At 46.7% G+C, this 25,152-nt stretch overlaps 1 protein-coding gene across 2 annotated transcripts in view; it reads left to right on the forward strand.

The window, feature by feature from the left end:
• The window catches only part of RAI1 (retinoic acid induced 1), a 113,987-nt gene that overhangs the window by 17,956 nt on the left and 70,879 nt on the right, over nt 1-25,152 (forward strand). The window contains exon 1 of one of the 2 annotated variants that reach the window (XM_075179201.1): nt 6,615-7,297. The exons of the other annotated variant lie outside the window; for it this stretch is intronic. The gene's annotated coding sequence lies outside the window, so the exon portion shown is untranslated. Of the gene's footprint in view, nt 1-6,614; nt 7,298-25,152 lie in introns of those variants that run through there. 2 annotated transcript variants of the gene reach the window in all.

Here is a 25,152-nt window from a genome sequence, read left to right on the forward strand (position 1 = left end):
TATCGTTCTCTCTCTCTCTCTCTCTCCGTATCATCGTTCTCTCTCTCTCTCTCCGTATCATCGTTCTCTCTCTCTCTCTCTCTCCGTATCATCGTTCTCTCTCTCTCTCCGTATCATCGCTCTCTCTCTCTCTCTCTCTCCTTATCCTCGTTCTCTCTCTCTCTCTCCTTATCCTCGTTCTCTCTCTCTCTCTCCTTATCCTCGTTCTCTCTCTCTCTCTCTCTCCTTATCCTCGTTCTCTCTCTCCTTATCATAGTTCTCTTTCTCTCTCTCTCTCCTTATCATCGTTCTCTCTCTCTCTCTCCTTACCATCGTTCTCTCTCTCCTTACCATCGTTCTCTCTCTCCTTACCATCGTTCTCTCTCTCCTTACCATCGCTCTCTCTCTCCATATCCTCGTTCTCTCTCTCTCCTTATCCTCGTTCTCTCTCTCTCTCTCTCTCTCCTTATCCTCGTGTTCTCTCTCTCTATCTCTCTCTCTCTCCTTATCCTCGTGTTCTCTCTCTATCTCTCTCTCTCTCTCCTTATCATCGCTCTCTCTCTCTCTCTCCGTATCATCGTTCTCTCTCTCTCTCTCTCTCCGTATCATCGTTCTCTCTCTCTCTCTCCGTATCATCGTTCTCTCTCTCTCTCTCTCCGTATCATCGTTCTCTCTCTCTCTCCGTATCATCGCTCTCTCTCTCTCTCTCCTTATCCTCGTTCTCTCTCTCTCTCTCCTTATCCTCGTTCTCTCTCTCTCTCTCCTTATCCTCGTTCTCTCTCTCTCTCTCTCTCCTTATCCTCGCTCTCTCTCTCTCTCCTTATCCTCGCTCTCTCTCTCTCCTTATCCTCGTTCTCTCTCTCTCTCTCTCTTTATCCTCGCTCTCTCTCTCTCCTTATCCTCGCTCTCTCTCTCTCCTTATCCTCGTTCTCTCTCTCTCTCCTTATCCTCGTTCTCTCTCTCTCTCTCCTTATCCTCGTTCTCTCTCTCTCTCTCCTTATCCTCGTTCTCTCTCTCTCTCTCCTTATCCTCGTTCTCTCTCTCTCTCTCCTTATCCTCGTTCTCTCTCTCTCTCCTTATCTTCGTTCTCTCTCTCTCTCTCCTTATCCTCTCTCTCTCTCTCTCTCCTTATCCTCGTTCTCTCTCTCCTTATCCTCGTTCTCTCTCTCCTTATCATAGTTCTCTCTCTCTCTCTCTCTCTCCTTATCCTCGTTCTCTCTCTCTCTCCTTATCCTCGTTCTCTCTCTCCTTATCATAGTTCTCTCTCCCCTTATCATAGTTCTCTCTCTCTCTCTCTCTCTCCTTATCATCGTTCTCTCTCTCTCTCTCTCCTTACCATCGTTCTCTCTCTCTCTCCTTATCATCGTTCTCTCTCTCCTTATCCTCGCTCTCTCTCTCTCCTTATCCTCGTTCTCTCTCTCTCTCTCTCTCTCTCTCCTTATCCTCGTGTTCTCTCTCTCTATCTCTCTCTCTCTCCTTATCATCGCTCTCTCTCTCTCTCTCCGTATCATCGTTCTCTCTCTCTCTCTCTCCGTATCATCGTTCTCTCTCTCTCTCTCCGTATCATCGTTCTCTCTCTCTCTCTCTCTCTCTCTCTCCGTATCATCGTTCTCTCTCTCTCTCCGTATCATCGTTCTCTCTCTCTCTCTCTCTCCGTATCATCGCTCTCTCTCTCTCTCTCTCCGTATCATCGCTCTCTCTCTCTCTCCTTATCATCGCTCTCTCTCTCTCTCCTTATCATCGCTCTCTCTCTCTCTCTCTCTCCTTATCATCGCTCTCTCTCTCTCTCCTTATCATCGCTCTCTCTCTCTCTCTCCTTATCCTCGTTCTCTCTCTCTCTCTCTCTCTCTCTCCTTATCCTCGTTCTCTATCTCTCTCCTTATCCTCGTTCTCTCTCTCTCTCTCTCTCTCTCTCTCTCTCTCCTTATCCTCGTTCTTTCTCTCTCTCTCCTTATCCTCGTTCTTTCTCTCTCTCTCCTTATCCTCGTTCTCTCTCTCTCTCCTTATCCTCGTTCTCTCTCTCTCCTTATCCTCGTTCTCTCTCTCTCTCTCCTTATCCTCGTTCTCTCTCTCCTTATCCTCGTTCTCTCTCTCTCTCTCCTTATCCTCGTTCTCTCTCTCTCTCTCTCTCCTTATCCCCTCTCTCTCTCTCTCCTTATCCCCGCTCTCTCTCTCTCCTTATCCCCGCTCTCTCTCTCTATCTCTCTCCTTATCCCCGCTCTCTCTCTCTCTCTCCTTATCCCCGCTCTCTCTCTCTCTCTCTCTCTTTATCCCCGTTCTCTCCTTATCCTCGCTCTCTGTCTCCCTCTCCTAATCCTCGTTCTCTCTCTCTCTCTTTCTCTCTCTCCCTCTCCTAATCCTCTTTCTCTCTCACTCCTAATCCTCGTTCTCTCGCTCTCCTTATCCTCGTTCTCTCGCTCTCCTTATCCTCGTTCTCTCTCTCTCCTTATCCTCGTTCTCTCTCTATCCTTATCCTCGTTCTCTCTCTCTCCTTATCCTCGTTCTCTCTCTCTCCTTATCCTCGTTCTCTCTCTCTCTCTCCTTATCTCTCTCTCCTTATCCCCTTGTTGCGCTCTCTCTCCTTATCCCCTCTTTGCGCGCTATCTCTCTCCTTATCCCCACGTTTTCTCTTTCTCCTCGTTTTCTCTTTCTCCTCGTTTTCTCTGTCTCCTCCTCGTTTTCTCTCTTTCCCCCTCGTTTTCTCTCCTCGTTTTCTCTCTCTCCTCTTCATTTTCACTCTCACCTCCTCGTTTTATTTCTCTCCTTATCCTCTAGTTGCACTCTCTCTCTCTCTCCTTATCCCCTCGTTCTCTCTACTCGTTTTCTTTCTCTCCTCTCTCCTGATCCTCGTTCTCTCTCCTGATCCTCGTTCTCTCTCCTGATCCTCGTTCTCTCTCTCCTGATCCTCGTTCTCTCTCTCCTGATCCTCGTTCTCTCTCTCCTGATCCTCGTTCTCTCTCTCTCCTGATCCTCGTTCTCTCTCTCTCTCTCCTGATCCCCGCTCTCTCTCTCTCTCTCCTGATCCCCGCTCTCTCTCTCTCTCTCCTGATCCCCGCTCTCTCTCTCTCTCTCCTGATCCCCGCTCTCTCTCTCTCTCTCCTGATCCCCGCTCTCTCTCTCTGAATTTTGTTAAGTTTAAATTGCGTTAAATCCAAGTTTAGAGACTATATTTTATCCTGATGCTAAACATCTGATGTAATATCTCAGACTTTGTGGTTCCAGCTAGCATCAGGGGGCTGGGTTACCCCCTGCCAACATGTTTGTCAGAAACAGTAGATTAATCTGTCTTTTGTATTTAACTGTATTATGTCATATGAACTTTTGGAAGATAACTAGTACCTTTTAACATATGTGTAAATATCCTTGAGCAATAAAACATCACTGTTTGAAGATTCTGTCTGATGCCTATTGTCTACTGTATCCTGTGACCAAGAGATAAGAGTTTACAGATAAGAGCTGGGTGTTGAACCCAGCGTTTCTATCTCAACGCTCTGCCCGCACCATGTCCTTCAGCATCTCATGAACAATCATCTACTGCATCCAGATTGGGGTCTCTCCACTTTACCAAACTTGATGACAATGTTGAAGATATTGATGGGCAATTCCAGGTGTTTGAACTGTCTTGTAGACTCCATGATTTCCCAAAAAAGGAGTGGGTAAAGTATTTGGCCCCAATGCTAGAAGGTCATGCAATGGTAGCCTATTGTGGGGTGGCCCAAGAGGACTGTGTGGACTATAACATGGTAAAATGGGCCCTCCTTAAACACTGTTATTAGCCTGGAAACCTACCGAAAGAAGTTTCGGGACTTGGCTAAAAGGCCTCACGTCAGCCATGAGCAATTTGCCAATCGGTCATGGCAGTTGTCAATGAAATGGATTAATGGATCTGGCACCAAGTCTTTGAAGAAATGAGTGGACGTAATGTGCAGAGAGCAGTTTCACCGCCGGTGCACACCGGAGGTTAAGGAATGGTTATTGGACCATATCTCTGCAACCGTTGAAACAATGGCCCAGTTGGCGGATTAGTATGTGGCGGTTACACCACATTGACAGAAGAGCTAGTCTTGCAGCCAGCCCCAAAGGACTATACGAACAGGGAAACAACCCTCTTCTGCTCATCACCCCTTCAAGCAAGTACTAACAAAGCTGGGTGCTTCTAGCCAACCCCTGCTCCACCCTTGTCCCTGGAAGTTATCAGAGACTGCCGAAGCCCAGGCTGGAGAGAAAGTGTTATGGCTGCAGGAAAATCGTCCACCTGAGTATAGACTGTCTAACCCCAGACTCATGCCCCTAATCCGAGGCCTGGGACCCGGCTGACTAATGGGTGGAGGTGAGCTTTTAGAGACTGTTCCCACACAAGCCAGTCCTGAGGAGCGTTGCGGTGAGGAAAGTGACCCAGCGGACAGAGTCACTTGTTTAGACTTGTAATAGACCTCTCAAAAAAACATGTGGCGGAACCTGCATCCAGTCCAAGTGAGACTCCTGCAAGGAGAAGGACATAGAGGGTTTAGTCATTTAAGGAGAGCAAAGCAGAAACAAGGAGTAAGTTCCCTTGTTACAATGAAAGGGGTGCAAACTAGTTTATTATTTTGCACATAAGTTAAATACTGGCTGTTTTTTCATGTAGCACACAAATACTTGATAGCTATATTTTTACACTGAAAATTAAAGCTGATCTAGGACATGCCCTACCCCAACTATACCTCAGTCCCCACATTTTAAATTTACCTCCCCCTCCAATGCAACATGGTTTTGCACAGGTGCAAAGTTACTTTTTTTATGCTTTGCTCTCCTTAATGTCTCAGACCCAGAGACCCATGGGCCTCAGTCACTGTAGAGAGCCCCCAACTTCTTGAAGCGCTGTAGCAGCTATACCAGCTACCCAGAAGCAATAGGTTCTAGATGCTAGTAGCCTAGTGGTGGCAGCTAGAGTCTCTTTCAGTTTTTGTGCAGTTGATATTTGCAGACGGCGAATGTCTGGTGGAAAGGTGTCACCAATAGGAATGCTTAGTAACAGTTGGTTACCAACAATGAGAAAGAAACTTAAATAAACTGTGCAAGAAGAACATCCCTTCATCTTCTTCCCCTTACAGGGTGGCGAAGTAAGCCCACCCGGTCACGTGTCTTTATTCAGCAAAAGCATTCAAAAGTTGCTCACAGTATGCTGCCATATTTTGCTTAAAGTCCATCTGACAAGTCACTGACTTGCATCTATCAACCTGCTCTTTTTTAGCCTGAATGCTACTGCAGAATTTATCTTACCCGACATAGCATTAGAGCATTGTGTCTGCTCTCGGTATTTACAGCAAGGTATCACCTACTCTGAAGGTCATCATTATGGCAACCGAGATGATGGTATTAATGCATTTTGTTATGAAACAACCAATAAATCAATACATGCCACTTCCTGAGTTTATGGGGGGTGGGGTGGGGAATAATTCCCACTCAGAATCTGCCCACATCCAAACAACCAGCCAACATCCACTCAAAGCCACACCCATTTTCTGATAAGCCCCCCTCGGGGCCTGATATTCAGGCCAATCCTACAGAAATCGGAACTATTGAGAAGTATGTTTATTAGTATCTTGTGTTTGACTCGTCTTAATATATATATATATATATATATATATATATATATATATATATATATATATATATATATATATATTATGGCTCAACTAGTTGGATACTAGGCCATGTTGACTTGTGGTTAACGGGATTCAAGGCCACTCTCATTCCCCCAGCTCCTCAGTTCTGCAGTTCTCAGCTGATTAATCTGAGCAGTTGTCTGTTTGGTGATGCACCTCCCAGCCAGCCTTTCCCCTGGAGAGAGGAGTAAGGAGTCTTTGATAAAAGAAATAGACATGTTGTATTATTCCCTAGAGGCAAGCAAAAGGAAATCTGTACAGGAATCTCTCAGTAACACTAAGCGTGGAGACTTTTATCCATGGCAGTTTTAATTGAGAGGGCATGTGTCTCGGCACAGATGGAAATATTTTGAGAAAATATATATATGTGTGTATGTGTGTGTAATATATATATATATCTATATCTATATATGTGTGTATGTATGTATATCTCTATAGAGATTTATATCTATAGATATATGTGTGTGTTGGTGGAATCATTCTGTACAGAATTTTTAACCTCTTCACGGCTAAAGTACTTGAGGCATTCTAGAACCCTTCAAATTCTCAGACAGTGTAATTGTTCTGGGATTAGACGACTGACGCACAAGACATTAACAGGGGAGGCCGTGTGTGTAAGTGCCTAAGAGAGTATGCCTGGGTCAGTGATGCCATTGGTATTGTTTATTTTACAGAAATAAACGACAGATGTCTTTGAAAAAAGTACTCAGAAGTGTTTGTTGTTGTTTTTTTAAGGTTGCTGTCTCGCATTTTCTGCCGCTTGGGGAAATTTGCACATCGCACGGTTTTTCCCTTTTGAAGCCTCGGTTTTAAAAATGTGCTACATTTACAAAAGGTAAATAAGGTAATGTGTCATGGTCACCGGCAGCCATTTTGTGGACTTGACCAACATAGAGAAGAATATGGCAGTGCCTGATGCCTGGTCGCTGTGGCCGCTTCCTAGGCAGAACGTTGCTACAGCACACAAAATGGCTGCCATCACTTTGTGTAGGTGACCAGGACGCTCAGGCCCTGCCCCTGTTTAAAGGCCACACAGGTCCGGCCTAGGGAGTCTGCACGGAGTTTGGGCTCAAACATTGGTTCAGGGGCCAAGGAAATGTAATTCAGGGGTTCAGCATACTTTAAACAATTGCACATCTCCTTGGTTCCCAGTTGACTAGCTCTCAGGCCTTTCTCTTGGCTTTTGTTGACGTCTGCATTTTTGTCCTCTCCGCTGCATTTGGCCGGTAGCCTGTTTGTTGGTTTTCAGCTGCGAGGTTATATAAATAGGCGAGGCGTCGCATGGCTAAGTGCCGTCACCATATTGCGACTCCAGAAATGAGTTTTTAGTATGTCTCCTGCAGATAGACTTGGTGGGAGAGGGTATTTGAAGGGGTTAAGGCGTTTGCAGCCTCCCAGTAATCAGAGGCAGGCACAGCAGGGCTGCGGTTTTAAATCTTGTCCTCGAGAGTTCCAGGCCAGTGAAATCTGTGAATCTCGCCACAAAACCCATCTCTCAGCCGGATGTAACCGCACCGCCGAGAGATTCACCTGGATTAACCCCTCGTCTGGTATGGGAGCGCAGGCCGCATTAACTCTACAAGTCCCTGCAAGTCTTGTAGTGACTCAGAAGACGGGAAGCTGAGGATATCCTACAGCACCGAAGCTGCCGGCACACGTCAGATGTCCTTGTAAGTAAATGGTCTCTGTCTGTCTGCCATTGTCCTGCCTCCACAGAGGTCTCCAAATTCAGCTGACCGCCAAAGCCACCTACCCCGCCAGAGTGGGGTAGTGAACCCGATGAACTTCTTTCTAGTTTTTGAAACTAAAGATGGGCCCCAAAGCCCTAAATACGATTTTCTTTATATAACTTTATGAGCAACGTTTATAAACACATCTATGTAAAAGTGTTGGTACATTATAAGTGAAGATATTTCAGATAAAGCTGATTTCCTGTCCTAGTCCAGGCACAGGCTGGTTTAGCATGCTATGAGGGGGCACAGGCTGGTGCTGAGGGGGAGGGGCACAGGCTGGTGCTGTGAGGGGGAGGGGCACAGGCTGGTGCTGTGAGGGGGAGGGGCACAGGCTGGTGCTGTGAGGGGGAGGGGCACTGGCTGGTGCTGTGAGGGGGAGGGGCACTGGCTAGTGCAGTGTGTTGTGATAGGGCACAGGCTGGTGCTGTGAGGGGGAGGGGAACAGGCTGGTGCAGTGTGCTGGGATAGGGCACAGGCTGGTGCTGTGAGGGGGAGGGGAACAGGCTGGTGCAGTGTGCTGGGATAGGGCACAGGCTGGTGCTGTGAGGGGGAGGGGAACAGGCTGGTGCAGTGTGCTGGGATAGGGCATAGGCTGGTGCTGTGAGGGGGAGGGGAACAGGCTGGTGCAGTGTGCTGGGATAGGGCACAGACTGATGCAGTGTGCTGTGATAGGGCACAGGCTGGTGCAATGTGATGTGAGATGGCACAGGCTGGTGCTGTGAGGGGTATGAGCACAGGTTGGTGCAGTGTGCTGTGATAGGACACAGGCTGGTGCTGTGAGGAGGAGGGCCGCAGGCGGGTGAAGTGTGTGCAATGAGGGGATACAGGCGGGTGCAGTGTGCTGGGATAGAGCATAGGCAGGTGCCGTGTGCTATTTGGGGTGGGGGGGCACAGGTTGGTTCATTGTGCTATTGGGAAGGCACAGGATGGTGCTGTGGGAGGGGGGCACAGGCTGGTGCAATGTGATGTGAGATGGCACAGGCTGGTGCTGTGAGGGGTATGAGCACAGGCTGGTGCAGTGTGCTGTGAGGGGGATGAGCACAGGCTGGTGCAGTGTGCTGTGAGAGGGAGGGGCACAGGCTGGTGCAGTGTGCTGTGAGGGGGATGAGCACAGGCTGGTGCAGTGTGCTGTGAGGGGGATGAGCACAGGCTGGTGCAGTGTGCTGTGAGAGGGAGGGGCACAGGCTGGTGCTGTGTGGGGGATGGGCACAGGCTGGTGCAGTGTGCTGTGATAGGACACAGGCTGGTGCTGTGAGGAGAAGGGGCACAGGCGGGTCAAGTGTGCAATGAGGGGACACAGGCGAGTGCAGTGTGCTGGGATAGAGCACAGGCTGGTGCAGTGTGCTGGGATAGAGCACAGGCTGGTGCAGTGTGCTGGGATAGAGCACAGGCGAGTGCAGTGTGCTGGGATAGAGCATAGGCAGGTGCAGTGTGCTATTTGGGGTGGGGGGGCACAGGTTGGTTCATTGTGCTATTGGGAAGGCACAGGATGGTGCTGTGGGAGGGGGGCACAGGCTGGTGCAATGTGATGTGAGATGGCACAGGCTGGTGCTGTGAGGGGTATGAGCACAGGCTGGTGCAGTGTGCTGTGTGGGGGATGGGCACAGGTTGGTGCAGTGTGCTGTGAGAGGGAGGGGCGCAGGCTGGTGCAGTGTGCTGTGAGAGGGAGGGGCACAGGCTGGTGCAGTGTGCTGTGAGAAGGAGGGACACAGGCTGGTGCAGTGTGGGGGATGGGCACAGGCTGGTGCAGTGTCAGTGTTCTCCCCAGCTCCTATTTCCCGATGCTTCACTCAGCTGTTTTTACTTACCACCTTGAAGCCTAACAGAGCCCAATTATAATAGAATAAACGATTGTTTCTCCTATTAGAACAGACACTATGTGACTACAGCCAGCAGTGTGTGTTAGACCACTGACCACCAGCCTGACCAGTCCTGGCAGCTGTGGGCAATAACCTCCAACATCTTTCATTATTATTGCAAAGTATTACAGCTGCCCCCACCCGGCTGCTTCTTAATGGACCCGACTGGCAACATTTTCTGGGGAGAACACTGAGTGTGCTATTGGGGGGAACAGACTGGTGCAGTGTGCGATGGGAGGGGGGTTGCAGGCTGGTGCAGTGTGCTGTGAGAGGCCACAGGCTGGTACAGTGTGCTATTGGGAGCACAGGCTGATGCAGTGAGCTATATGGGGGAGGGACACAGGCTGGTGCTGTGGGAGGTGGGCCCACGTTGGTACAGTGTAATGTGAGAGGGCACAAGCTGGTGCAGTGTGCTGTAGGATGGGGGCACAGGCTGGTGCCGTGTGCTATAGGATGGGGGCACAGGCTGGTGCAGTGTGCTGTGAGGGGGAGGGGCGCAGGCTGCTGCAGTGTGCTGTGAGGGGGAGGGGCACAAGCTGCTGCAGTGTGCTGTGAGGGGGAGGGCACGGGCTGCTGCAGTGTGAGGGGGAGGGGCACAGGCTGCTGCAGTGTGCTGTGAGGGGGAGGGGCACAGGCTGCTGCTGTGAGGGGGAGGGGCACAGGCTGCTGCAGTGTGCTGTGAGGGGGAGGGGCAGTGGCTGCTGCAGTGTGCTGTGAGGGGGAGGGGCACTGACTGCTGCAGTGTGCTGTGAGGGGGAGGGGCACTGGCTGCTGCAGTGTGCTGTGAGGGGAAGGGGCACTGGCTGCTGCAGTGTGTTGTGAGAGGGAGGGGCACAGGCTGCTGCAGTGTGTTGTGAGAGGGAGGGGCACAGGCTGCTGCAGTGTGTTGTGAGGGGGAGGGGCACAGGCTGCTGCAGTGTGCTGTGAGAGGGAGGGGCACAGGCTGCTGCAGTGTGTTGTGAGGGAGGGGCACAGGCTGCTGCAGTATGTTGTGAGAGGGAGGGGCACAGGCTGCTGCAGTGTGTTGTGAGGGGGAGGGGCACAGGCTGCTGCAGTGTGTTGTGAGGGGGAGGGGCACAGGCTGCTGCAGTGTGTTGTGAGGGGGAGGGGCACAGGCTGCTGCAGTGTGTTGTGAGGGGGAGGGGCACAGGCTGCTGCAGTGTGCTGTGAGAGGGAGGGGCACAGGCTGCTGCAGTGTGTTGTGAGAGGGAGGGGCACAGGCTGCTGCAGTGTGTTGTGAGGGGGAGGGGCACAGGCTGCTGCAGTGTGCTGTGAGAGGGAGGGGCACAGGCTGCTGCAGTGTGTTGTGAGAGGGAGGGGCACAGGCTGCTGCAGTGTGTTGTGAGGGGGAGGGGCACAGGCTGCTGCAGTGTGTTGTGAGGGGGAGGGGCACAGGCTGCTGCAGTGTGTTGTGAGGGGGAGGGGCACAGGCTGCTGCAGTGTGTTGTGAGGGGGAGGGGCACAGGCTGCTGCATTGTGTTGTGAGAGGGAGGGGCACAGGCTGCTGCAGTGTGAGACATGGTGGGGGGGCTGGGATGTATTGGGTAATCTCATACAGGCTCTTACTAGATATGAATATGATTCTTTCAAAAGGGCATCTTAACACACCTAGAAAAAAAATCACATAGTTTTCCAGCTGTTCATTACAACATCGCTGGCTCCCAGCAAATTGGATCAGTTTGTCTAGGACCGTCTTATGTATGATCCTGAGGAAGACAGGCCCAGGGGTTAGATAGGTCTTCAGACACAACAGGTAAATATTCATTCACTGTGGGGCAACAAAAAACACGTCCAAATCTAAAACTCTTCTTTTTTTTTTTTCTTTTTTTATTAAAGCTTATTGTGAAAATGGCCTGCGAGAGTCGTCCTCAGTAATCCGTCTTCCAGTTCCCAGGCTGAGAGTTCAGCGCTCCTCAGCGGGGAGCCGATGGCATGAGCTGGACTCTCTGCTGCAGAGCTGAACGTTCGCTTTTTACAAAGCAGCTTTTGTTCCTCTCGCCGCCTTCTCATCTGTGATCCAGCGCTGATAGCACAACACCCGCCACATCGGTTTTCTCTCTTGCCAGAACGGCTTTTCTGTCAGTTACGTTGCCAGACAGATGTGTTGCCGTATTGTGTGAGCTTTTCAAGCAGAGGCCCAGGGCCTGGCGTTCTTGGAGACCTGTGAGCGTCTCTATATCCAGTGCTTTTTCTCTTGCCTTTTGTGGAGTATATGAGCAGGAAGCAGACTCGGCAGTGCCACTCTGATCTGCCAACTCCGTATACTAGGGCGAGCTCTGCCAACCCAATTGCTAGCAGTTTGCAGTACAAGCTGTAACTGCTGTTTTTATCCCTTTCAGCTGTGTAAAAAGAGAACTTGTCCATATAGTCTGGGCTGCAGGGCTGAATGTCTGGTCTATATGGCTGTATCTCTTTTTTATATAGGCACATTTTCTTTCATTTTAGTTGTTGTTCTGTCTGAGCTAGGCCTATGTTCATATGACATGAAAGCCCATAGGAGTGGGGGGGGGGAATGGGAAGTGCAGCATAAATATACAGGATATGCAACCACTAGTTTATATTGCCTTGATCCTAGTGTCCTAAGGCAGCACAAGTTCTAATTATGTCAGATGTTTATAAGCGGCCATTTTGATTCTGACAGAATAAATGCAAACTATGGAGCTTATTTAATAACCCGTAGCATCCAATCAAATATGAGCTTTCATTTTCTACCCGGGGATCAATGATGGCTTTAATCTGGTTGCCGTGGGTTACAGCACATAGTGATTAGATAAGCCAAATTGACTAACACAGGCACAAATGTGCAGTGGCCCGTATCAGCCAATCAGCAATTAGATATAATCACTCTAGTACAAGGTAGACTAAATGCTAATTGCCATGGCTACTGCACCATTTTTTTTTACCTGTGTTGGCAATCGTCTCCTATCATCTTTTTCTCCTTTTATTTAAAACCTGTAATCAGTTGACTACGCATTATATAAATCCTGTTATTTATTCTAAGGAGCGAGCCTTTAAATAAATACCACAATATAGATGGTGGAAAAAATAAAAAAGTGAGGTGAACAGAAATAGCTAGATCAAAAGAATTCAGGAAACTCGTTGCCCAGACATCTGGTTTGATTTCTTTTTTTTTTTTTTTCATTCTCTCCCTCCACTCCCCTCCCTCGTTGCCTTTTATTTTTTCTTGCAGGGAAATTTTCTGTCTTCCTAAGGATTGATATTTTCCTTTTGTACCACACACTGGGGAGAGAGAGTACAAAAAAAAAGTCCGGAGTTCCAGCCCACCCTAGCAATAAATTATGTATTTGTGTTACCAGTCGCAGTTTGCGGCTTCTCCCCGGCATCGATCATGAAAGAGAGTGCGCCGGTAAGGCAATAAAATGTACCCACTTTGTCCTGCCCAGTGGCAGGTATGTGCGCGCTCAGTCTGCTGTGTGTGTGTGTTTCAGATGCTGTGTGTGGGGCAGAGTCTGCTAATCTCTTTTTAATTGGTGTGCTCAGAATGGCTGGGTGGAAAAATGACAAAACCCTTCTGCAAGAAAGCTCAAGCCTCTGCAACACATCCATCTTCTGTTCCGAACAGCCACCTTCTGCAAAGGAACAGCTAATCCCTGGCTCATTGCTAGCAGGGGCGCTGTGTGTGTGTGTGTGTGTGTGTGTGTGTGTGTGTCTCTGAATCATAAGGAAGTCCTGATATTTATTTTCAGGTCCTTAGAGGACAGGTGAAACGCGTTGCTGCATTGATTTGTGACTCTGGTGAGAGAACCTGTGGATATTTTTTTTTTTTTTTTTTTTTTTACTCTCTTCGTAAACAGCAAGAAAATATAGATGCGTCATTAAGGATTGTGTGATTTGCAAAGAAAAAAAATATATTATATCTCATGTTCACTGGCGTAACCATTCAGTGTAGCACTGCCTATTGCACTAACATCAGCAATCACTTTGTACGTCTGTATATAGATGAGTAAAGGGCATTGCTGCCTCTCAGTGCTAACATTGAGCTTGATTCCGACCAAGGGTGCTACTTATTGTGTAAGTGCGGCCAATGAAGGGAACGAGGCCGGCAATTATGAAGGAAGTCAGATTGTAAGCTCTGCTGGAAGGGAATTTGATATGTCTGAGTAGATATAAATTAACTATATGGTTAAGGTAAACAGAGTATTAGGATATTAATGAAAACGGGTGCACAGTAATAGAAAAGGTGCAATAACTAAAAGCAACCTATCCGATTCCATCCAATTTTCCTAGCACAGCTTACTAATTGAAGGCACATGTCAGGTTGCTGTGAATTACAGCACCTTGTTTTGCTCTCCACAAGCTTTCACAGATGTCCTCTAATCTTAAAGTCCCCGGTGTGGTCTTGATAAATAATTGGTTGGTCCCATATTTTTGAGCCGCTTTGTCTAGAATGCATTGCATGGTGCAGTCAACTAAGTGTTCATTTGTTATAATATCCCTGGCTCCTGATTGGACGGGTGCTGATCTCTCTGTTCTCCAGCCAGCACCTGGACAGTTGTGGTCGGAATATCTAGTGTGATGGATTTCTTCTTAGTTAGTGCACATATTCCGGAAGTCTTGCATATAACCTTTGTGCTTTTATGTACATAGTGACATCATATTAAACAGTGCCGTATCCTGTACACAGGCGTGTGACGCCTACAAAAACTAAAAATAAATGTCATAATTGCCGGCATGTAAAAGTAGCACGGTGGCTCAGTGGTTAGCACTTCTGCCTTACAGCACTGGGGTCGTGAGTTCAATTCCCGACCATGGCCTGTGTGGAGTTTGTATGTTCTCCCCGTGTTTGCGTGGGTTTCCTGTGGGTGCTCCGGTTTCCTCCCATACTCCAAAAACATACTGGTAGGTTAATTGGCTGCTAACAATTTGACCCTAATCTGTGTGTGTGTGGGTGTTAGGGAATTTAGACTGTAAGCCCCAATAGGGCAGGGACTGATGTGAATGAGTTCTCTGTACAGTTCAGTGGCGCTATATAAATAAATGGTAATAATAATCATACTTTCAGTGGACACTTTGCTGCTGTATTGGTGCATCTACGCAGGTTATGGACCTTGGAGCACTACAAAGTCCATCATGTCATGTTTACTCAATGCGATAATAGGGCACTTTATGGCATTTCAAATACTCGTTTTCAATAAATCATAACTTATAAAGTCTGAATAATAAGAATATAAGCTAAACTAGGGATTTTATTTGGCAGTAAGTCCGCACTGAAAAACAAGGACTTTTTTTAGGGACAGATCGTTAAATCTTGAAGATTAGGGACAGCTGGTAACTGTGACATGTTGGTACTTACTACCCATGCACATATACCTGTTGGGACCTGAGGGGTGTGCTAGAGGCCAAAGCAGGTACTGAAATGCTGGCACTTAGAAGATCACCTCCCAGAGGCCACCAGGAAAACATTGGTGCGTCACCTGTCCTTGAATCTCCTAAATATACTGCAAATACTCAATGAATTTGCTGTCTTCTCCAGCAGGAATAGAGAGCAGAGCTGTCCTGAATATTTGATAAAGGAATACCACGTTTATATTTACAGGGGTCTATGCATTAACAATATGCGGTACCAGCAAATATGCATCGTCGCATTTCGCAGTGATGCATATTCAAGTACCGCTTCAATGCACCATGCCGGGGCTACTTTGGGAGCATCGGCTGCTTAGTGCTTCCGGTGATAGCAGGGAGTGCTGCCCGCATGCGCTCAGCACTTTCACTGTATCCTGAGATGGCGTTACCTGTCTGCTCAATGCAAAGCTTATCAAAGCTTGATGCATTGCAGAAGATCGCAGTCCCTATATTTAATCTATGGAGACTGTGATGCTGCACGGTATTGGCCTAAACGGAGGAGATATCTGTGAAATCTCCTCCGTTGGGTAGTTAATGCATGGCAACTGTACTTAAAAGATGCGGGAACAGCCAGTTCCACATTTTTTAAGTGGAAAATTACTTTGATGCATAGACCCCATTGTGCCTTAGATTGTCCCTATAGCTACTTGATGGTGAGGAGGGCGGTATAAAGAGAACATGAGTTGCATTGATGGCCCCAATGGCAAGTTGGGAGGTCTTCGTGTAGGAGAGAATGGTAGACGACAAGAGCTAAAGTGGTAGTGCAAAGGGCAGCGTGTTAATGTGTGTCAGGAAGCAGCAGGAGACATACTAAGCTTATTAATAGCATAAGAAATAGAATTTGACGCATTTTGCGGAGAAGCACAGGCCATGCCTCGGCCTGTCTGCAGTGTTTGAGGGACGTACTGGGCTCTGCGCCCAGAGGGGGCTGTAACATTAGGGTGAGGAGCATTGCAGGAAAGTGCCAAGTATCTCCTCTTGTATAGCTGCTTTTTAGGCGGAGTATTTTCAGGATGAGAGTGGCCAATACTCTTCTTATCCATTCACCAGGCTATATATTTTTTCCCCTCTCTCTCAGTAGCAAATACATCAGCTTCACTTCCTTCCTAATGAGCTTGCAAGTGGTCCTGTGGGACATGTAGCTTTCTGTAGATTGGGATCTTCCCCTCTCTCTCTCGCTCTCTTTTCTCCAGCAAAATAGGCTCCTATGCACGACGTGCAGCTGGGGATATGCGGTTTACATTCAGAGGATAGTCTGGCTCTCTGCACAATACATCAGAAGGTTGAGGAATCGGTAACATTCCGAGATTCCAATTCCAGGAATATTGTTGGGGGGAAAAGAGACAGCAACGTGACTGTGCGTCTTGTCCGGAGAGACTGCCAGCCCTAAAATGCCGAGACACGCCTCATTCCTCCCTGATTAAAAGGGACATCCAAATACTTTTTCTTTTTTTTTAAAAAAAAAGTCATAATAAAATTATTTTGCATTTATTGTAATTGCATTTGCTATTAACCAACCCTACGGGTCAGTCTTGCACATTTAACCCCCTAATAGCCTTTATAGTTGTTTATAAACGTATCCATCCAGCTAGAGAGTCAGATGACTTGTATCACTAAAATATGTAATAATCTGCATTCTCCCATGAACTAACGTCCACATTTATTGCAACACAGCTCAGCAGACAGCCACTGCTATTGTTTATTGTTGTAACAATGTTGTTAGTGGTGCAGAGAATCTCTAATACATTTACCCCAGTACGTTGTCAGTTAATGCGTATTAAGAAAATTGACGTCTCTTGTTAGCGTAAATAACTGAGTCTAACGACTGATGTAGAAGTACTTTTTTTTTTTTTTTGCTAGTGAGATGTTGACAATTAAATATTCCTCCCTTGGCCAGACTGGGATAGTAAGAGATGCTTCGTAGGTGAGACTGGTGACCAGTATAAGGGTTAAACTGGCCCAGACTAGTGACTATTAAGTGGATTAGCTTGGACTACACTGAAGTACTGTAAAAGATTTACATTGGGACAGATTGGTGATTAATAACATGTGGCAGACACCTCATTTGTTATGGAATTCCACAGATTTCCCCGCACAGTAAAGAACTAGTTCTATGCTGATGGTCTAGTAGTCAAGGAATTTTAACCAAAAATTGTCTCTCTTTTTGTAGGTTGCATAGATTTAAAGAATAAGACTTATTGATATACTATTTTGTTTATTGTAATCATAATCAGATGTTATTTAGATTGTAAGCTCCCCGGTTCAGAAACATGTGCCTGGTATATAAACATGGACATGCACGCACCGACCTGCTTCTAAAGAAAGACCATTATAAGCTGTCACTCTCCTCCACGTTGCAATGTCTTCCTCTTCTAATGAGGTGCATCAGTGCCTAATGAGTGTGAACGAGGGGCTTTGATTGCACCTGTGTGGGTTGAGGGGGCCGGCCTGTGTGTATGGCTATATCATTAATAAGGGACCTTGTGATTGAAGAGGCCAGATGCTGCTGTATTGCAGGCTTGTAGTAAGAGCTGGTGACATTCATAGCATCTCCGTAGCGTGCAGTAATACGGCGTGCAGTGTGACCTCATACATTGGAGCTAATGTGGTATTGTGGTCAGTGGCCTTGGGTTTGATGTTGCCCAGAATGCAATCTGTGTGGAGATTGTATGTTCTCTCCGTGTACTTGTGGGTATCCATCATCCCAATATTGCATTCTACTAATTATAGCTATAAATGCCATTTCTTGTAAGAAAAGCATCCGCTTTTAAATTATGTTCGTGAATTTGCCATCACCACCTCACGTGGTGTGGAATTCCACAGCTTAACTACCCTTACCGTAAAGAACCCCTCCTATGCTAATGATGATGATGATGATGATGAAACCGTCTTTTTTCCATTTGCAATTGATAACCCTTTGTTCTCCGCATGTTCTTTAGTTCAGAATGTTCTGGCTACAATACCATTTTCACGGTTACCTGTAACCAGTTTTTTAATTGTCCTCCAAGTTGCTTCTAGGCAAAATTGTCTTATCAAATGTATTCTTGCATCTATTAATGCTCTTGTGTCAAAAAAACCAGGACCAATCATTTTATTGCACATGTGAAATTGTTCAGCTTTCACCTTCTGTGCGACTTTATCTAATCTCTCTCTGCAAAAGCAGCTGGGCATCACGATTGCGTCCGCATGCGACTTATTTATTAATAATTCACACTTATTTATGGCCCCCAAAAGGTCACAATAACGTCATAGTTTGCCTCTGCTTTACCTAATGGCCTCCAGATATTTTACCCATCTCCTATATATTCAAATTGTTCCTTTTATTGAAGCTATAAAGTAAAAAGGTAATTGCAGCTTGATTTGTTGCCGCTAATATTAATTACATGTAATGTGGTTGGTTCTTCAATCACGGATGGTGCTCATCTGAGGGGGGGGGTTACTATAAGTGCTAAAAAAAAACAGATTTATTTGACCTACGATGAGTGTTGAGTACACCGGCCCCTGTCTGTGTTGCTATGCGGGGGGTTGGTTAGGATAGAGGATAATAACAGATAGAATCAATAACAAATGGAATAGCTTAATAGCTTGCAGTGCAGCAATCTAGCAGCATGCAGCGAGATACAATAAAACACACCCAGTCACAGAAGGCGATGCCCTCATGGGGTATGAGAGTGACCTGTCCTAGTCAGCGAATGGCAGCGCAGCGCTCTGTGAGTCGCTGGTCCAGTCACTCTCTCCCTTCCTCCATCTCTCTCCTTCCCTGTCACTCACAGGCAGGATGCTGCCTGCGTGTCAGACCGCCTCACAGCTCAGTCTACGGCTCACGGGGGCTGTTCTTGTCATCAGCTGGCTGCCGGTAATTAGCCAGAGAGCAGGAGCGTGCGCTCGTTAGGGGCTCCTTCTTAAGCGCCGCTTGGACAGGGGACAAAGCGAAATGAGTCTCTGACGAGGTTGCCAAGCCAACTCCCAGACTCCAGTGTGCTCAGATGAGGTGTGCAGTATCTACTGGCGCCCAGGCTCTGAGGGCAGGGGTCCGGGAGGTGGCAGAGAGGCACGCTTAGCTGCCCACCCTGGCTTGGGCCATTAGTGAATCATAGGGAGAGTGCATAGTTATAAAATAAGCAGGGGTCTGTGCAGACACTGTTGCCATAAGGCATTGTTCGTAGTCACCTGCCTCGTTCTGCCAGCCCCTCTCGTTTGCCCACCACAGCCCTCCCTTTTTCACATTGCTATTGATTAGGCTGGAACCATTTTCCCTAGAGGATAAATTCATTTTCATTTTGCTTGTTTGCATATAACTAGCTCTCGTACCTCTGTGATGGATGTGTGTGTGTGTGTGTGTGTGTGTGTATGTGTATATATATATATATATATATATATATATATATATATATATATATATATATACACATACATGCATAGGCCTAACGCTGGTACCTGTCACAGTTCACCTTCTCTGACAAATAAAAATGCCTTTCCAAAGGTTCCATTCCAATTATCCATGGCTAGCTAGAGAATGTTGGCATTAGCCCTGTCTCACTTCTTACACAGCGCACACGCTATTTTATATTTAATAATGTATTACAAAGTTACCTCATCTGACCATATCTTAACTGAATCCGGCATACGCACGTCCGTATTGAACAAGGAGCAGATGTAATAATACGTCTGTTGATAATTACGGGTCTAGGTCCGCTCTGCTCTAACAGACAATACACTGCAGGATACGTCCTATACATATGTGGAATATAAAGTCCTAGAACAACACACAGAAAAAAGAAAAAATATTCTGTTAATGTCACCTGTATTTATTAATGACAAAACATAAAAAAAGAGGGAAAAAAATGTTTCCTTCCATAAAATACATTTATTGGGATGTTATTAATGTCTACTGTACATAAAATGTATTTTTACAGTTGCTCCTCATGGCAAACACATGTTCTAGCTGCATACTCAGCCATCATCACTAGTAATCAGCACTTACACCCGACCTGTAGCTGGTGCAAGTGATACGACAGAAGAACACGAACCGTTTAGTTGCCCAAAGCTTGTATCTGACGTTGCTTTGTGCGCTAGAGCGCGCCCTTCGTATACGTTGACCGAGTGCCCTCCGCGTTGCGCCCATGAAATAGATGGCTGCCTGAAGGGTCCTTTGCGCTCGACGATTAATTGAATGTTGCTGCGTTCTCCTGTGTATGGTCCGCTTCTGGTCGTGCACAATATTACAGGAAAATATTACTCCAAATACAGCACGTGTCAGCATTTCAGTTCCTTAATGAATCAGGTCCTATATGTTTTGAACTCAGAGCAGCTGTAGGTCAATTACTGTTAAGGGTTTTGAAGCTGAACCGAACAATGATTGACAAGTGCCCTTTGCCGGGGATTGGAGAGCTGACATTGGTGTCTATAAAGTGCAGCGCCCCCGTGTATTGTCTGTGTGACAGTCTTCTTAGGGCTATACCAAATGGCATTGTTTCCACATTACAGGACACTTGTCCTAATGGAGGCAAGGCATGCTGGATCTTGTAGTTCTACAGCTGATGGAGAGCCACAGGTTACCTAAGCCTATTCTGGAGAGTGCAGATCATTACTCGGTTCCAACTACCTATTGTCAGATATATATTGATACAGAGGTAGCATTATTTATTATTATTATTATTATTATCATTATTCATAATATTGTTATCATTATTTTTATTCTTTATTTATATAGTGCCAACATATTATGCAGAAAGCAGTAATAACTGTAAAACTGCTTTTATTGAATATTTCTTGCATGTCTCAGGTGAGCTCCATTCCTGCATTTAGTTTATAACAGGAGGGTTCATTTAGTTTCCAGTTAATTGATCAATAGATGAGGTGTACGATAGTGAGCATTCCACCTAATTCTAACCAGTTTCATCTTTTTATTTTTCATTTCTCCTCGAGCATCATACATTTGCGGACATGAGGGGGGTGAGGGGAGAGTCGTGCCTTTCACCTGCGTCCCTGTCTTTAAAACGCTTTCATTACCTCGCTGACAAGCTTCCATCCGTCCAAAAGAAATAATAATTCCGTTGGTGGGGTTTTTGGGGGGGGGGGGAGATCAGATGGGGATTGAAATCTGCAGATAATGTGTAGGAGACATCAGGTAGTAAAAACCGCTTAAGCCCTTTGATTTCGCAGCAAAACTATGAGTAAATAACTGGATTATGTTCAGAGGTTGAAAATGGGGAATTATCTTCCTGCACATGAAAAAAAGATTATAAAAAGCCCTGTAGCAGCCTCGTTTCCCTGGCAGAGAATTACCTTGGTGCTCTCAGCCTGGCAGCGGATAGACCATTCGGTAGATGTTTACGTGTTTATTATTATAAATTAATTTCGCTTTGTTTAAAAAAAAAAAAAACTGCACGTGCTTCTGTTTCCTCAGAGGCCGAAAATATCTGGAAAATTTTCCTGACGGTGAAATGGTTTTTACTGATGTACCTGTCACAGGCACGCAGCTAACACTTGTATCGCTGATGATTCTGGTTCAGTTCTAGGGAGAGTTTACGATGTGATGGAGAGAGAGAGAGAGAGGGAGGCACACAGCGTGACAGCGAGGAGGAGGAGAAGGGACAGTCGCAGAGGACGGGGAGTGAGAGGAAGCCGGAGAGGCTGGGACAGGAGACAGGGAAAGTGACATTGAGAATGGGGACAATTATAGTAGGGACAAAAAAAAACCAAAAAACAGCAAGACAGGTGAAATTACTTTTACTTTTATTTTTTATTTTTACAGCAACTGTGTCGACCTTTAAACTTTTAACATCATTTCTTTCACGCAGAGTGTTCTCTCCGGGGTAGTGGCGCTTTCTGCGCGCTAGCGTGACGGCAACCCGGCGCTCAAACTGCTCCGCTATAGGCAAAAGAGTCGGATAAAGGCTGGATTCCTGTGGCTTTATAGACGCAGGCACAGAAAGCCCCGTTACTCTTCATTATGTCAGATTGTTACCTTACTAACCTCCATAAAGATCTGCAGATCATTGCACCAAATACTTACGGATAAGTTTTTTTTTATCTGCTTTGCAGAGTATCTCATGTCTATACAGCATATCTACAGCGTTCCCTGTTTGTTAAGTGGCGTTTGTCTCGCTACAACGTAGAGCAGTCGGCCACACTGCTCAGAGGACCTTGTTCAGTCACACATCTTATTAATGGCAGTGAGGGCGGCCATATTGATTGTTGCGTAAGGCAAATTAAACTTTATAAATTAAAATTGACTGCACCGGCTGTGTGCGAGGTAATGGATTAATAGAAGACACAAGGCTTCTTAGAACCACCTGAAACACGAAAATCTTACCGCGTGTGTTCCTGAATTAGTCACAGGATCTGTCATTTTGGTGGATAGAGACTGAAGGGGAGATATCTGTGTGTGGCCTGCATTTGAAGGCTCTTTATACACACAGCAATCGATGGGAAAAGCAGAAGTCCTGTCACATGAGCACTGATGTTGTAGAATCTTTCCATACATACTACGTATATTTATCCTTTCGACAGCGCAGGCCGGTGAAAGGCAACCTTCAGGGTCCACATGGGTGGCCCTCTAAACATTACAAGGGCTGCACATTACCACATACTTGCCTACTTTCGGCAAGTTCTGTCCGGGAGAGGGGCGTGACTGAAGGGGGCGGTGTGCGGCCAAACGCGTCATTTTGGCCCTGCCCCCTGCAACAAAAATTCTGTTCTGTTGCGGGGGCCGGGCCAAAATGACATGATTCACCGCGAATCGCGTCATTTCGGGAAGGCAGTTGCGGGATGCGGGAGACTTGCCTGCTCTCCCGGGAGTTCGACCTGAGCTTCGGGAGTCTCCCGAACATTCCGGGAGAGTTGGCAAGTATGCATTACCATTAAACTCAGCAATGAGTAAAAACAATGCGTTAAATAAAAGAAAGAGACCCTTACCTGCCGTAACTTATTAGCAGGCATTTCAAATGAGTGTTACAAACAAATTTGACAATAAAGCAGGAAGGAGCTCAGGGGCACACGCAGGACTTTTAAGGGGGGGTTTCCCCCCACCCAAAAAAGAAAAAGAGGGAGCGCATGCGCAGCAGCTCCGTTTCGGCAGCACTGTAATATACAGCAGCCGCGGCGCTGTCAAGGGAGCGCCTCTTTGACAGCACCGCGGCTGCTATATAGTACGGTGGCGCTATGTACTGCCACTTCTTTAGCGGAGGGGAGGGGTTTCTGGAGACCCAATAATCCCCCCTGCGTGCGCCCCTGGAGCTGGGGGTGGCAGGTGAAGCCTCGGAGGGGTCGCCTGTAGCCCATGACTGGGGTAGGCCCTCTTGTGTGATAACAATTCAGACTTTCTATAAAGTTTATTATGTGCTGGTAAAAAAACCCAAAAACTCTTGAAATCTGCATTTTATTGGGTAGGAAAACAAGTGTGAAGCACCTTTTGTGACAACAGGGTAGCACTTATTTCATGTAGCTCCTGCTGCCTGGGATTTCTTCCTCACAGCATACCATCTCTCAGTGAGATTGATATGTCCCTGGGGTGTTTCTAATGCCTTGTCTAATCCAGAAGGTGTGAGCAGGAAGTAACATTGTCTGCAGGGGAAAACCTGCGTCATAGCGGCCAAAATTAGAAAGAATATAACCTTCCTCAGCCATGCTTCTCCGTTTCAGCAGGCAGAGAGGTCTTTATTCATTGCAAGGACTTTCTGCTGGGGGTTTAGTGCCATATGTAACCAAAACCTTGTGAACCCTCTTAACCCCTTCAAACCCGTCTGTACATAGAAGGCCGTACAGAGAGTAAAGAGTTTGTTCTGTAAACGGAGGCCTTACTCTACACCCATCCGTGCAGTGGAACACACGGACCTGTAACTGTCCTGCAAATTGGCTTGGACACAGTCCTGTAACACCCCTAAAAATGGCAAATTAACGAGATCTGTTCATGTGAGAAGCTTTAATTGCCCGTTTCTCAGTATTCATTTGGTTAATGCCCCCCCCCCCCTGCAGATTATGTCATGCAATACTTAAGCCACATTCTGACAAGAATAAAATGTGACCGATTGTATTATTGTTGTATGCTGCCGCTATTTTCTGCTGCTCGTCAGAGCTGATAATATAAACCGACACGGTTATTTCTGGCTGTACTATATAATTTTAGCATGGAAGTGAAACGTATTGCTGGGAAGGGATGTTGGGCTGCTAACAAGCAGCGCGGTGACGGCTTTGGTGTGTACAGCTCTTGGCTGGATCTGGATGGAATATGAAGCTGCTGGGTCTGCTTGCTCCATCACCCTAATTGTGATGACGGTACCTCAGCCTGCTTCTTCCTGGAGGAGGGGTGGCTTTTTTTTTGTGGATCTCAGGTCCTTTTCTTTCTGTCTCAAGGGCTAATGGCTTCTAAGCTCTGTGACATTTGTGTAGTCAGCGGCCTGTCAGACGCGCAGAGTCTCCTGTGGAGCATGCGAAGAGCGGGGCGGTGTGTAAGGGGCCTTGTTGGTCGTTGCGTGCTTTCGGCAGACACTTGTTTCCTGTCCCAATCCCTTCATCATTTATGACAGTCCCAAGCGGCTCGGTGCTCTACAACCTTCTCTGGCAAATTGCCTGGCAATCCAGTTCAATACATTGAATTATTTCAGCCGGTACAGCTCTTCTCTGCATTTAGGAATTTTTGGGGGCCTCCTGCATAAGGCTGCTTCTGTGACAGGGGTTTAGTATAAAACAGTAGCTGGAAGGATGAGGCCCACTTCCCCAATCTGAATCTACGTGGGTGGGCAAATCCAACTGTTCAATAACCTCCGTGTGCTCCCTTCTTCTCCCCAAATCTTAGCATTATCTTGCAGGAATCACAGCAGATTAGTACTTAACCCACTCATCTGAACGGCTGCCAAGCTGGTCAGCTTGGGGCGGAATCTCAACATGAGACCTGTGGAGAATAAAGAGAAGGGTCAGGGGGAATCTGATCGATTTATATGATGTTCTTTATTGTATACACATGGGAGAAAAATAAACAGAATTTATTTTTCTATTGCAAGATTCAGTTCCAGGAATAATCACAGGAAACTACAGTCACGAGAAAAGTCAGAATGAATTGGGAGAGTAAAAAAAAATCTGTTTCTTAATTTACTGTAGCAGAACATTACGGGGCTCACAGACGCTGTAGATCAGCTGTTTGGGACGTCCAACAAACAGCCAGTGCACAGTTTTGTCCATTTCCACAAATCGCACTGCTCAGGTTGTTCAGACACCAGTCTGGGAAACCAGATCCCAACGCTTTTACGTGTCCACATTCCGGGATCTAACGATGAACCAGTCACTTGACGAAGTGGTCACCATACTGCCAAGAGTTTAATAATCCCAATGTTCTTCTTAACGGTTCCATGTACTATATTTATCAATAGCTATGTGTGTGTTAGGGAATTTAGACTGTAAGCTCCATGGGACTGATGTGAATCATCATCATCATCATTTATTTATATAGCGCCACTAATTCCGCAGCGCTGTACAGAGAACTCATTCACATCAGTCCCTGCCCCATTGGAGCTTACAGTCTCTGTACAGCGCTGCGGAATTAGTGGCGCTATATAAATAAATGGTGAT

The sequence above is a fragment of the Mixophyes fleayi genome, chromosome 7, assembly GCF_038048845.1.
Source record: "Mixophyes fleayi isolate aMixFle1 chromosome 7, aMixFle1.hap1, whole genome shotgun sequence".
Lineage (NCBI taxonomy): Eukaryota > Metazoa > Chordata > Amphibia > Anura > Limnodynastidae > Mixophyes > Mixophyes fleayi.